The sequence below is a fragment of the Nuphar pumila genome, chromosome 7 (genome assembly GCF_984573655.1).
Source record: "Nuphar pumila chromosome 7, dmNupPumi1.hap1.1, whole genome shotgun sequence".
NCBI classification, from domain to species: Eukaryota; Viridiplantae; Streptophyta; class Magnoliopsida; order Nymphaeales; family Nymphaeaceae; genus Nuphar; species Nuphar pumila.
In genome coordinates, this window is record NC_143255.1 from 126666789 (window position 1) to 126680886 (window position 14098).

At 36.6% G+C, this 14098-nt stretch overlaps 1 protein-coding gene across 1 annotated transcript in view; it reads right to left on the bottom strand.

Moving 5' to 3' along the window:
• Window positions 1–14098, bottom strand: part of LOC149833414 (uncharacterized) — a 128345-nt gene that overhangs the window by 94181 nt on the left and 20066 nt on the right. The window lies entirely within an intron of this gene.

The window sequence follows — 14098 nt, forward strand, 5'->3', positions numbered from 1 at the left end:
ATGAGCATCTGTGCCTATAAAACAGTCTTAGAAAACAGGTAAGAACCGTAGTTCTCATATGAATTCCTCTAAAAATCCAACAATAAAGGAAACAACATAAATTAACTCACCCACAAATTTAAGAGAAAATCGCAAGCAATAACTTACCACAATTAACTTATCATTCAAGCATTCAATAAATATCATGCCAAATCAAATATGCAGAAATGCATGCAACTAATGTTGAATAGTAAAAGATGCAAATTCAATGCACATACATGAATAACTTCTTAAGTTATTTATTAGAGTTGCTTTTGCATGCATAGCTCTATTAAATGCACACAAATTTAATTTTCACTTTTCTTTAAACCCGCAGATACTCAAACAGGCACAATTCTTGAGGTTCAAGTTAGTTCTCAAATATAGTTTAACACAATTTGTATTTTATTTACTGAGTTTCACACTTGTTTCTTAACCGATATCAAGAATCAATATCATCAATCGGAACATTAAGAATTAACACCTAATGTCGAGACATCAAAAAAATCAACATCCATTGACACTACTTTCTTGGTATATCAATAACTAGAGTTGAGTCAACAACAACACCCCCAAGCAAAGTGGCTAAAAGTTTCCTAAAACTGTGGCCGAAAAGTAAACTTCACATCGAATTCTGAGGCAAAATTGTACACGGAGTTTTAGTATCATCACGGTCCCCCATAACCGTCATCAAAGATTCCCACATTGTAAGAGGGACATCAAGAAAGAGTATAATTACACTATTTTACCATTTAAATCAATTTCAAGTCCTTTACACAAGAATCATTTTGAAAATCAACATGCAATAACAAATCGGCCCTGGCCTCACAATTTTACAGTATAATTAATTTTTTTGAAAAACCAATAATTTTCATAAATCATTTTGCAATGCATAAATAATTCAGTAACGCATGAACAACACATGCTCCTGGCCTACATAGGCTCACAGTGGTTCATACATAACCGCTAACATATCCCAAAAAGTGATTTATGTAAATTGCAAAATTTCAGTGAACATAAAACACAGTTTCACAATTTATATTCACAATGCACATTCATAACACAAAAAGAATGCACATTTAGCCAAGCACATACACATACAAATAGAAAGCTTGCCAACCACACTATTCATGATCAAATTTATGCATATGATCACAGTCATCCAAACATCTAGTTATATTCAGATTCATGTGTATGCTAAGAAAACTATGAACTCATCTGTTTAGGATCAGATTTTTGTACCTAATCAGAAAGTACATATTAAGATCGGATTCATATACATGACCAGCTAACTGCAAACATGCACACGATCAGCTTCATGTGCATGAATCGGCTAACAGTAGTAAATACGTAATTCCTTATCAGATTCATGTACATGATCAACTAATTACAAACTGTACATGATCAGATTCATGTACATGATCAGCTGACTACAAATTGCACATGATTAGCTTCATGTACATGAATCGGCTAACATAATGTGTATGCAATCTCATCAGATCCATGTCCATAAATCAGATAGCAGGAATATATACAAGTGCTGATCAGATTCATATACATGATTAGCCTCATGTACATGAACCGGCTAACACTGTAACGACCCCGATTTATAAGTTGATTTTTCTCGTAAAATTCTTTTTTTTTAAACAGCAGAATATACAAATCGGGATTGTCACAGTTACCGTATCAAACCACACATTTAACTAAATTACAGAAATCAGAGTACAGCTATATCAATTAAAATAAAGTTCATATTGTTCAATTAAATAAAAAAGTGCAACTGGAGTGTTGTGCGATCGTAGAATGCCATTGCGGTTGAAGGAAAAGTTTTATAGGACGACAATTACGCTCGTTTTACTATATGGTACGGAATGTTGGGCTACCAAGAGACATCATATTCAAAAAATGAGTGTAGCTGAGATGTGTATGCTTATATAGATGTGTGGAAATACAATAAAAGATAAGATTTGAAACGAGAAGATACGTAAGAAGGTAGGCGTTGCATCCATTGAAAATAAGATAAGAGAGAATCGTTTACGGTGGTTTGGACATATTCGGCGAAGGCCTAATGATGCTCCAGTTAGAAGGATGGAGAAATGGGAAAATATACTAGTTAGAAGAGGTCAGGGTAGGCCTAAGAAGACTTGGATGGTGTTGAGACTAAGATGTTTTTAGTAAATAAGTTTTTTCTAAACTAGAGGTTATTTGAAACTTATTCTTTAATGAGGGACCTGGGTGTAATTTTGCTCTTTGGACTATCTCTATTTAATATAGAGATTAGCCCTAATTGAATGTACGGGTTCTCCTTTTCCTTTGTGCAGCCATCTCTCTCTCTCTCTCTCTCTCTCTCTCTCTCTCTCTCTCTCTCTCTCTCTCTCTCTCTCTCTCTCTCTCTCTCTCTCTCGATCTGAGTGGTAGGTACATCTTCAACATGGTATCAGAGCCATAGCTGATCGTGGGAGCGTGATCGAGTGTGATCAAAGCACAGTCGATCGTGGAGGCTTTCGTGATCGTGAAAAAAAAAACGTTGATTCAATGAATATTTTTCAATCAGGTCAGTGATTAAATTTTTTTTTAAGATCTGATGACAGATCTGGTCGTGGATGCTAGTTGTGGGTTTCGTAGCCCCTTGGTGCTGTTTTTTTTTGTGATTACCTACTGCCGAGTTGGTAGTTCCTGCCGTGATCCTTAAAAAGTTTGGTTGCTGTTGGTGATTCTGAAAATGATTGTCCTGCCGTGATCCTTCAAAAGTGTGGTTGTTGTTGGTGATTCTGAAAATGATTGGTTGTCATTTCGCTGTGAGTTTTCGTGACTACCTACGCTGGAAGTGGATTGCTGTTGGTGATTCTGTACTCTGTGTGCTCTATTTAAAAGTCGTGAATCTGATTGCTTTTTGCTGTCATGATGTATATGGCTGGCAGATGGTCGGGAGTTAAAAAAATTTTATGTTATCACTGGTTGTGCTCAGATTCTATTTAGTGAGCAGCTATCGTGATTCTTTTGACTCAGCAAGCAGCTGGGTGCTGTGTCGTGATCCATTTAACTCAGCTGTTTTCTTTTAAACAGCATGTTAATAAATTTTTTTTAATCAGCAGGCGTGATTCCCTGCGGTGTTGAAGAAAAAAATATTTATTCTATTTGTGGGAACCTTGTCTTTTGGAGTGGGATTCTGTGTTGGGTATTGCTACTGGTTGTCGTAGAGGCTGATGTGTGATGGTAAAACACACTAGGTTGTGTTGGATGTGTGATCTTGATTTGCAACCTGGTGCCATCCTTGGTTGAGATTTCATTGGTGAAGTCAAAATTTGATATAGTCGGGCTTACAGTTGATTGTGGGTATGCGCGGTCGTGGTTGCTCCTGCATTTTGTGAATCAAGCACATCAGTTTATATTATGGCTCAAATGGTTAAATCAGATGTAGATTCCTCCAATGATTGTGTAACTCTTAGCAGGGCTGAATATGACGAACTCCTTTCTTTACGATCATCCAATTCGAAGTCTTCTGTTGCGGAGGTTGTGTGCTCGGCAGGTAATGGCCAATCGGCTCAAGGTGGTAGGTGGGTCATTGATTCTGGAGCCTCTGGTCACTTGTGCGGAAACTCGAGCAATTTTTTGAGTTTAAAACCTGTGGCAGGTCAAAAAGGGGTATGTCTTGCTGATGGTAGTTCTTCCCCAATTGTAGGGCAGGGAAACATGTCTATTACCCCTACTCTTCAATTGTCACATGTTCTTCATGCTCCTTCGTTTCCACAGAATTTATTATCAGTCAGTCGAATGACAAAAGAGTTGAATTGTAGAGTGATTTTTGATCCTATGGGATGCACCTTTCAGGACTTGTTGACGGGGAGAAGGATTGGTGGTGGCTATGAGGAAGGTGGTCTGTATTACCTACACCAACCAGAAGTTTCGGCCTATTCTGCTGTTACATCATCCTCAAGTCCTCTATTGTGGCATCATCGTTTGGGTCAACTTCCAGTGACAAAACTTTGTCGTGTCATCCCTCATGTACCTTCTTCAGTTTCTTTTCAGTGTGAAACATGTCAATTAGGAAAACATTGCCGAAGCTCTTTTCCTTCCAGTCAGAGTCCATCAAGTCAAGGATTGTTTGATCTTCTTCATGTAGATGTGTGGGGTCCGAGTAGGATTCCGAATAGGTCTCAGTGTCGTTATTATCTAGTTATTGTTGATGACTTCTCGAGACTATCGTGGGTGTTCGTGTTAAAAGATCGGTCTCAAGGTCCTATCATTCTTAAATCTTTAATTGCAGAGATAAAAACTCAATTTGACATATGTGTTAAAACTGTTCGCACTGATAATGCTCTTGAGTTCAAATCCAAAGACTTACTTCAATTCTATTCTGTTAATGGGATTCAACCTCAATTTACATGTCCCCATACCTCCCAGCAAAATGGGGTGGCTGAGAGGAAACATAGACAAATCCTTAATGTTGCTCGGTGCCTTATGATTCAATCCAATATGCCTGCTACATACTAGGGCGATGCGGTTTTGACAGTCGGGTTTCTTATAAATCGCATGCCGTCAAGTTCTGTAGAAGACCAGATCCCAATTCAAATTCTCCGTCCAGAGACTCCTCTCTTTCCTATTCCCCCTAAAGTTTTTGGATGTATGTGTTTTGTGCATAAGCTGGGTCCTGATCGAGATAAACTTGCTGCGCAGTCTATTAAATGTGTTTTCTTTGGGTATCCTAAGAATCAAAAAGGATATCGTTGCTATGATCCTATATCTCATAAAGAGTATGTCAGTGCGAACGTTACCTTCTTTGAGTCTATTCCTTATTTTTCGAGTACTACTCCAAGGTTACAAGAGAGTCAGGGTGATGTTTTTCCTCTGTCAATTCCCCCTTTTCCTTTAGAGTCGTTCACTCAAAAGCCTGTGGCTCCATCCTCTGGGGAGTCTCGATACAGAAACCCTCCTATAGTGTATACTCACAGGTTACCACCTACCTCCATGCCCCCATTATCTCCTTCTCCTGAGGCAAGTAACTCTGAGGATCCTGAAATTTCTGCTATTGATGAGGATCGTCCTATTGCTCTGCGAAAAGGGAAAAGACAGTGCACCCTTCATCCCATTTCTCAGTTTGTTTCTGAAGTTAATCTTGGGGCTTCTATGAAGAAGTTTATCTCGGCTTTGTCTGCCTCCTCTGTTCCGCTTCATCACAGTCAGGCTCTATTCGACCCCAAATGGATGCAGGCTATGAAGGATGAGATGGATGCCCTATGTTCTAGGGGCACTTGGGATTTGGTGGCTCCTCCAACTGATGCATATATTGTTGGCTGCAAATGGGTATATACCATTAAATATAATTCGGATGGGTCAATTGAACGGTACAAAGCCCGGTTGGTTGCAAAAGGTTATACTCAGACTTATGGTGTTGACTTTTTTGAAACTTTCTCCCCAGTTGCTCGTCTTGGCACTATTCGTCTTGTTCTTTCTGTTGTTGTGCACCATGGATGGCCCTTGTTTCAGTTGGATGTCAAGAACGCCTTTTTGTATGGGGATTTGCAGGAAACGGTCTACATGCAACAACCCCCAAGCTTTGAGGTTCAGGGGGAGTGTAAGAAGGTGTGCAAGTTGAAGAAGGCTATTTATGGCCTGAAGCAGAGTCCAAGGGCATGGTTTCACAAATTATTTGAGGTAATGTCGAGTTTTGGCTTTGTCAGGTCAGCCTCAGATCACTCCTTGTTTATCAAGAAAAACAATGTTGGAATAGTGGTTATGGTGGTATATGTCGATGACATCATATTAACAGGGAGCAATGCCCAAGATATTTCTGCCACAAAAGATCATCTTCAGAAACACTTTGTTACTAAAGATCTTGGTCACCTTCGATATTTTCTGGGTATCGAAGTTGCAAGAAACAAAGAGGGCTTAGTGTTGTCTCAAAGAAAGTATGTGTTGGACTTATTAAAAGAGACTGGAATGCTAGGAGCCAAGCCAGCTAATATTCCAATGGATCCCAAAACTCACATGTTCGATGAGAAGTCTGAGTATGTGGACAGTGCCAGCTTTAGATCCTTGGTGGGTAAGTTGCTATATGTGACTGTTACTAGACCTGACATTTCATTAGCTGTGAGTAAAATCAGTCAGTTCATGGACAAACCTACAAAAGTTCACTGGGATGCAGCTATGATGGTTCTCCGGTACTTAAAGGCATCTCCTGTTAAAGGTCTGTTGTTTAAACGAAATCCATCTTTGGACGTTGTTGCTTACACTGACGCAGATTATGCAGGATCTGTTGAAGATAGGAAGTCAACATCTGGATTTTGTGTGTTTGTGGGAGGAAATCTTGTTACCTGGAGGAGTAAGAAACAAACCGTTGTAGCCAGGTCAAGTGCTGAATCTGAATACCGAGCAATGGCCCAGACTGCAGCTGAGATTATGTGGGTAAAATCAATCTTGACCGAGCTTCAGGAGAAAGTATCCCTGCCTATGTTGATGATGTGTGACAATAGAGCGGCTACATATATTGCCAACAATCCAGTGTTTCATGAAAGAACTAAACATATTGAAGTTGACTGTCACTATGTTCGCGACTTGGTTCAGGCTGGGTATATCTGCACCGATCATGTATCTTTCGAAGATCAAGTAGCTGATGTTTTTACCAAAGCCCTGGCAAGACCAAATTTCTCAAAGTGTTGTGACAAGCTAAGCATGATTGATATCTATGCTCCAGCTTGAGGGGGAGTGTTGAGACTAAGATGTTTTTAGTAAATAAGTTTTTCTAAACTAGAGGTTATTTGAAACTTATTCTTTAATGAGGGACCTGGGTGTAATTTTGCTCTTTGGACTATCTCTATTTAATATAGAGATTAGCCCTAATTGAATGTACGGGTTCTCCTTTTCCTTTGTGCAGCCATCTCTCTCTCTCTCTCTCTCTCTCTCTCTCTCTCTCTCTCTCTCTCTCTCTCGATCTGAGTGGTAGGTACATCTTCAACAGATGGAGATGATAGGAAAGGATATGAATGCTTTGAACCTCACCGAGGACATGGCATTGGATAGAAATGATTGGAGGAGAAGGATTCACGTGGAAGACCCAGAATGATTTTCTTTTTTTGTTCATATCGCCGACCCCAATTGTTTTGGGATGAAGGCGTAGTTGTTGTTGTTGCATTGTTCATTTATCCAGTTACGGAACCATTCCTAAAATCTAATGTCCAAGCCAACCAAACCCTCAAAACACAAGAAACCAAAACCACCACCTCGACAAGCAGTGTGCAAAGTTCGTGAACAACTAAACAGTGTAGGATCACTCAGCCTCCTTAGAACCTAAAAATTATTCAAGTAAAGGGATCAGACAACCCGAGTGTGAGCAAGCAATAACATACTTGCATAATATACGATATCAAAACACATTCAAACACAACCTCATATATCAATCATGTAACACATATCTTAGCATGCATTAACATAAAAAATCATGCTAACAATTAAAATAACAAATCAGTTATATGCACATACATTCATGCTAAGTTTTTCATCAACACAATAAATTATACATATGCATGAACATGTCCAATATGCATGAACTTACCATTTCAGTGAAATGAATCTTCCATGCAAAAATAATTTCTTATCTTTACTTATTATTTTCTTGCTTAAATGATGCATCATGTTGTATCTATATGCAATTCAAAATCTTGTTTCTCTTGCCAATATCTGTCTGTGGGTACAGCACAGACTCTCTCAGATGGAGGTACGGCCCAGGTTTTTATTTTCAAACAATTGTGTCTTATCAACCTGTGTGACCCCCCAACTGTGCATACTCCGGAGACGGAATATAATTTTATTGAGAGAGTTTTCAACTCCTGCAGTCCCGATATATCAGATTTTCCTCATGAGTCTTACATACCACATTGCGGACAAATCATGGTAGTTCCCCCGGTTACTGGTCCTCGAAATGGGAGATAAAAGCAACCTTCCATGCTAAGCCAAATATCCCACAAAAACATCTACTATACTTACTCTCTCAATAAGCCTTAAGAGAATTAATTTTATTTTGATTTTTTAATTAACTCTCTTGTTAATCGTGCCAATGAAAACATGAAACCATATTCAGGGTTCAAATACAACAATATTCATGGCACTCAATCCATGCTTTTGATTAGTCGCTACCACAAAATCAATACAATAATGATATCACTATGCATTTACACAGTCAAGGTAGACTAATCATTGATATTTATGCATACTCAATTCAATCAATAATGACATGCATTCATTTAACATGCATATCAGTCGAATATCTCATTCAAGCATCAACAAATATGATGCGAAAAGTAAAATACAACCTTGCATCAACACATGCCATAATGTGGAGTTCGGATCCATGTTAACCCAATTTTGGAAAACCCATAAAAAATCACAAGAACCGAATTTGACTCTCAAAATTTTACTGGAATTGTCTCATCATCTTAAGAATACAATGCAAAAAACAGAATTGCAAAATTTGTTGTAATAAAATCAAGAAAATTTTGGGACTGAACCCTGTTCAGAAAAAATATTAGACAGATTATGTTAACTGTAGAAATTTAATCCAGCTTGAAGAATTTTTCAAGATTTACAAAAAAATCTTTTAACAAAATTTTTTTTTACAGAATCTTGTTATACATGTTACCTTTTACCCAGATTTTTCATAATTTATTTTGATTAAGGTTTTAGAACTTTCAAAATCTTTGGTCGGAACAGTCCTGCTGACAGGGCAGAAAAATTGTACTATGTTGCAATGGACGTTTCGGCCTCAAAACTGAACCAAATGGGACGAAACAAGATTCTAAATTCAAGTCTCGGATGTGTAGAACACTCCAGTATTTTTATTTTTCTTTATTGACCTCATTTTCATAGAAATATCGATCTTTTTCTTAAACTGGTGAGAACAAAAAACGAGAACAGAATAACCAAGATCCAAACTCATACAAGATCTATTAAGCAAGAACAAGAATCATGGTAAAACTCATGCCATCAAGATTTTTAGATGCTCTAAACACATTTACAATATCATGCAACACATCTTTGATCATATTTATGCTAATCTTGTTAAAACATTAACATCCATAATCCAAAAAAATCAGAAAACCTTCATAGAATATCTCAAATACAATTTTATCTATGCAAGAATCACAAAGAACATAAAAACGATATAGAATCATGGATTATTTATAAAATAACATGTTTAATCATGTTATACATGTCCTAATCTACCATATATGATCAAATTAATTTCTTTATCATAAAACATCAAAACCCTAAAACGTTTTTGGCAAAAACCTTCTTCAAAATGATTTTCGCATATTTTTGGCCAAGATCTATGCAAGAGACATATTTACAACATCAAGATCTATGAAAAAACACTCAAAAACATGCTTATAGATTCATTATTCATGTTAAATAATCAAATAAAATACAGATCTATCTATTCACACGATTTTTGCTTTTTAGGGTTTCGAAACTAGTCTTTTCCAAATCGTTTTCTCAAAACCAATCTTCCAAAACACTGTTTTGGGTTTTCGAAAATCCTTTTCACGTAGATCTAATAGCCATAGATGTTCTAGGCATAGATTACATGAAGATCCAAGCCCTGGATCAAAAAAAAGGTATGCTAATGCATCCCGAAATCGAACATCATAAAAGTAGAGATTCCCAACCGAAAACGTGCTTCCTGCAACGACACCGTCACTTTTTCTCCACTCGTACCTTGTTTCGGACTGGATTAGACCTTCACCAGGGTGGTTGCAGAAATGGAGATCTGGACTTTTCTAATAGTTTGGAGGAAGGAGATGTGAGGAAGAAGGGAAAAGGTAACTCTCTCTTCGCTCTTTTTTTTCTCACCTTTTTTTTTATTTATTTAATTAGGTCTAGAAGCGGTTGACGCGCCTCTAGAGTCCTTAGGTGGATAGGTCTCTCAAAAAGTCCAAATCATTTGGACTTGCACCCTCCTTTATCTTCTATTAACTAAAAACACTAATTTCATACTTTCTTTCTTTCTTTATCTCTTTGTTTGTTTGTTTTTGTTATATATATTTTTTTGTATTTATCCTCCTTCCAAGTGGCGTGACCTTATGTGGGGTCCATATTGGATGTCCATCTCATGAGACTCCAAATCCATAATTATATTAATTTTATTTTTTATTAAAATTCATTATTTATCCATAATTGGATATTTATTTGATTTTCTTACTGGATTTTAAATCCAATTAAGATTCGATCCAATAAGAGTAAACCATATCATATCCAATATCCATTTATTTTAATTAGTAAAACCCACATCCTAATGAGGGTCCAAATCCATCTTAAATTTTTATCAAATAAATTTAAATTCCTACATATTATTAAATTCTCATTTCATGCCTAATTAAATTCAATATTAAATTTCATTTCAACTATTGACTCAATTCAATTTGTAATTTCAATCTCAAGTTGGAAATTAGATAAATTCTTAATTTCATCAATATAATATATAAATAATGATTTAATAGTTCTCAAAAAATTGCAAGTGTTACAAACACAAATACACATTTGTGCTAATCAGATTCATGTACATGATCAGCTTCATGTACAAGAATCAACTAAGCAGAATTATCAAAGTATGCTGATCAGATTCATGTACATGATCAGCTTCATGTACATGAATCGGCAAATCAGAAACACACAAGTGCTGATCAGATTCATGTACATGATCAGTTTCATGTACACGATCAACTTATACACGAGTCAGCCAACAAAAATATATATATATATGCTAGTCAGATTCATGTACATGATCAGCTTCATGTACATGAATCGGCTGATAGAAAAAAAAAACATGTAGAAGCATCAGGTTTAAACACATGGTCAACTAGCTGGAATATGCATATCAGATTTGAATAAAGGAATTGGTAACTGACCTATACATGTATGATTCACAACATAAACATAAGTCAGCTGTCATATATGTTAGATTCATAACATGAATCTTCTAACATATATATCAGATTCAAACATGAATCAACTGATATATATATACCAAATTCACTAGCATGAATCAGCTGGTATATATATATATATATAAAGGTTCAAGACATGAAATTATATGTATATCCAACTCATTCATAACAGACAGACAAGAAAAATAAACATATCTAATCCATGCTCACAAAAATCAGCAAATAGGGAAAATTCATCAATGAGATTCAAAAACATAAAATCAGCAACTGTATGTGATCAGATTCATGCTCATGGATCGACAAGCAGAAAATTAATTGCATATTTATATGATGCATGCTAATGAAATCGACAAATCAGATGTGATTAGATTCATGCTCATAAAATCGACCACCGAAAAGAAACACCTATTTCAGATGCATGAACTTAAAATCAGTAAGACTGAAATACATATATATTTTCTAATGCATGAGCATGAAATCAGCAAATTTGAAATATATATATATATATATATTTATATATATATATATATATATATATTTTATGCATGAGCATGAAAATCGGCAAAACTGAAATATATATATATATATATTGGATGCATGAGCATGAAATCGGCAAATCTGAAATATATGTATATATATTTATTTATTTATAACAAATTTCCACCCTTTTTTTCCTCTATAAACCCATACTTGAATCGATTTATACAATTCCTTTCCAATGTGGATTCAGAGATAAACTTGTACCTTGATTCGAAGTTACGAAAAAGACTAAAGGATGAAAAATCGCTGGATGTTTTTTTTCTTCTTTTCTCTCTCTCTCTCTCTCTCTCTCTCTCTCTCTCTCTCTCTCTCTCTCTCTCTCTCTCTATATATATATATATATATATATATATATATAGAAGTCGAATTCTAGAGAGAAAGGGTTTTATGCCCTTTTTATCCCTTCTAGATTTTTATTTTATTTTATTATTAGTTTTTTTATCCTTGGAATATTCTAGGGGGGGACACCCCTTTCTAGGTGGTACTTATGGGGTAGAGTTCTATCCAAGGTAGAACTCTGCCTCATCCTTAGTCTTAATTTTAAAGCGGTTGTTTTTAAAATTTAAAATTTATTTTTGTTTTAAAATTGACACGGATGGATTATAGATCAAGATTGGATCAATGATCCAAATTCATATTTAATCCAATTGGATCTCAACCTGAATCGAATCTTAGTCAATATGGATCCTCGACTCGGTCCAGATCCAAATTAACATGGGCTCAACAGCGCTGGTCTAGTCTGATCCAAACCAGAAAAGACTAAAAATAGAGATCGATCATTTTTTTAAAACGCATTTTTCAGGCCAACCGTTATCCAATTTCGAGAAAACAGATCTCCTACAAGATCTACATTCCAAGGCGGATCTAATGATGGTCTTAGCTTAATTTTGCTTGAATTTAACTTGAATTTCGCTCGAATTTTAAAAACAATAAATTTCACAGATTTTACTTAACACAATTAGATCTTATTTGTGGGCTCTGGACCAAGTCCAGACCCAGCTGTCGTCACCTCATATATAATTATTTTCTACGATTTTGATTAAATTAAATATGAATATTTATTTTAAAATTTTCATTTTTAGGCTTAAAAATCATGAAAAATTATGAGATATTACAGATCTAGGAGGGAACCATACTGCATTATTAATAAAAAAAATGAGTAAGTTATCATAAGTAGAGGATACAGATGATGTTCCTGCAAGTAATCTTTAGCTACCTATTTTAACTAAATAACAAACTAGACAAACATCAATCATCCAATAATGATGTTGATGCATTTGTGGGCCTTGGGTTCGGACATGGGACGAGTCAAAAACTTCAATGGGCTAACTAGGGTAGACAGGGTGGTTGGGTTCTGACAGGTTTCGTGAGAAAATCCAGTTCTCCCAAATGGTGCAACAAAAAAATCCAAAATTTTGGAAGTTGGTTCCCGACACCCTAAGGTAAGCTCAATACAAATTTCAGGTTCAGAGGACATGGGAACAGGGAGTTACAGATTTTTTAAGTGGCAGAAATTTCCAGGCCTGTGTAGGAACAAGCTGGTTTTGGTTCAGGCAATCTCCACTAAAAAAATTAGTTCTCTGCATTGGAGACTCAAATAACCATGAACATTAGAGGGTTGATTAAAGACACTATGAAGTACCTTAGATCCAAAATTCAGGTCCACTCTTCACGGATTGGTCTAGGGAATTTTTTGAAGTCTGACAGGTTTTTTGGGACTGCAGAATTTAGGTAAAGCTTAATTAGGTTTCGGTGGGTTCAATCTCAGATGGGTGATAAGGGAAAGTGATGTGGACATATTCAGACCTCCGGGACTAAGTGGGGGACTTCCAAAAGGGGTTGAACATGTTGAATGAGGTCTACTTCACCAGGGGAGGCTTGGGACAGTAGGAAGTTAGGAACACATTGGTTCTTCGAACTGGGTAGTGTGTAAACCCGACTAAACCTTAGGCAGCACCCGTAGACCCAATGGAGGTTCTCACGTCCTATGGGGAGGTCTGGTAACCAAAGAGAAAGAGAGGTATAGAGGGAGAAGGAGAGAGAGAGACGTGAGCTACGAGACAGAAAGAAAGAGAGAGCGGGGTGAGAATTAGATAGAGAAAGATGTGAAATAGAGAGAGAGAGAGAGCAATGGCCAAATTTTATATCCTTCAAGAAGGAGGTACAAGGCCTTTATATAGGCATAGAGGGCCGTCATTAAACCCTTACATAAGTCACAAGAACCCTTTTACTCTCCTAATTTTGGTTAAACCTCCTCGGACTTCAAATTGACTTTGCTATTTCTGGAATCCTGACCTCCAGAAATAGCCAAGCCCCTTCTTCCATTCTTAGCACCCTCATAACCCACCCTTTAAGAGGGGTTCATGCTCCTCTAGCATGGTCCAAAAATAGGGGTGTCCCTTGAGTGGGCCCAACCAAGCCCAATTGACCTAGCTTACTAGGTCCCTAGACTTGGGTCTACCCGATTCGTATCAGATGTACTTGAATATTTCTAAACAAGAATGAAGCTTTCAACTGAGTAGAAAGCAAATGCTTCAAGCAATACATGAAAACATATGATCATGAGACAAAATAAACAAGTTGGAAACAAATGCACAACT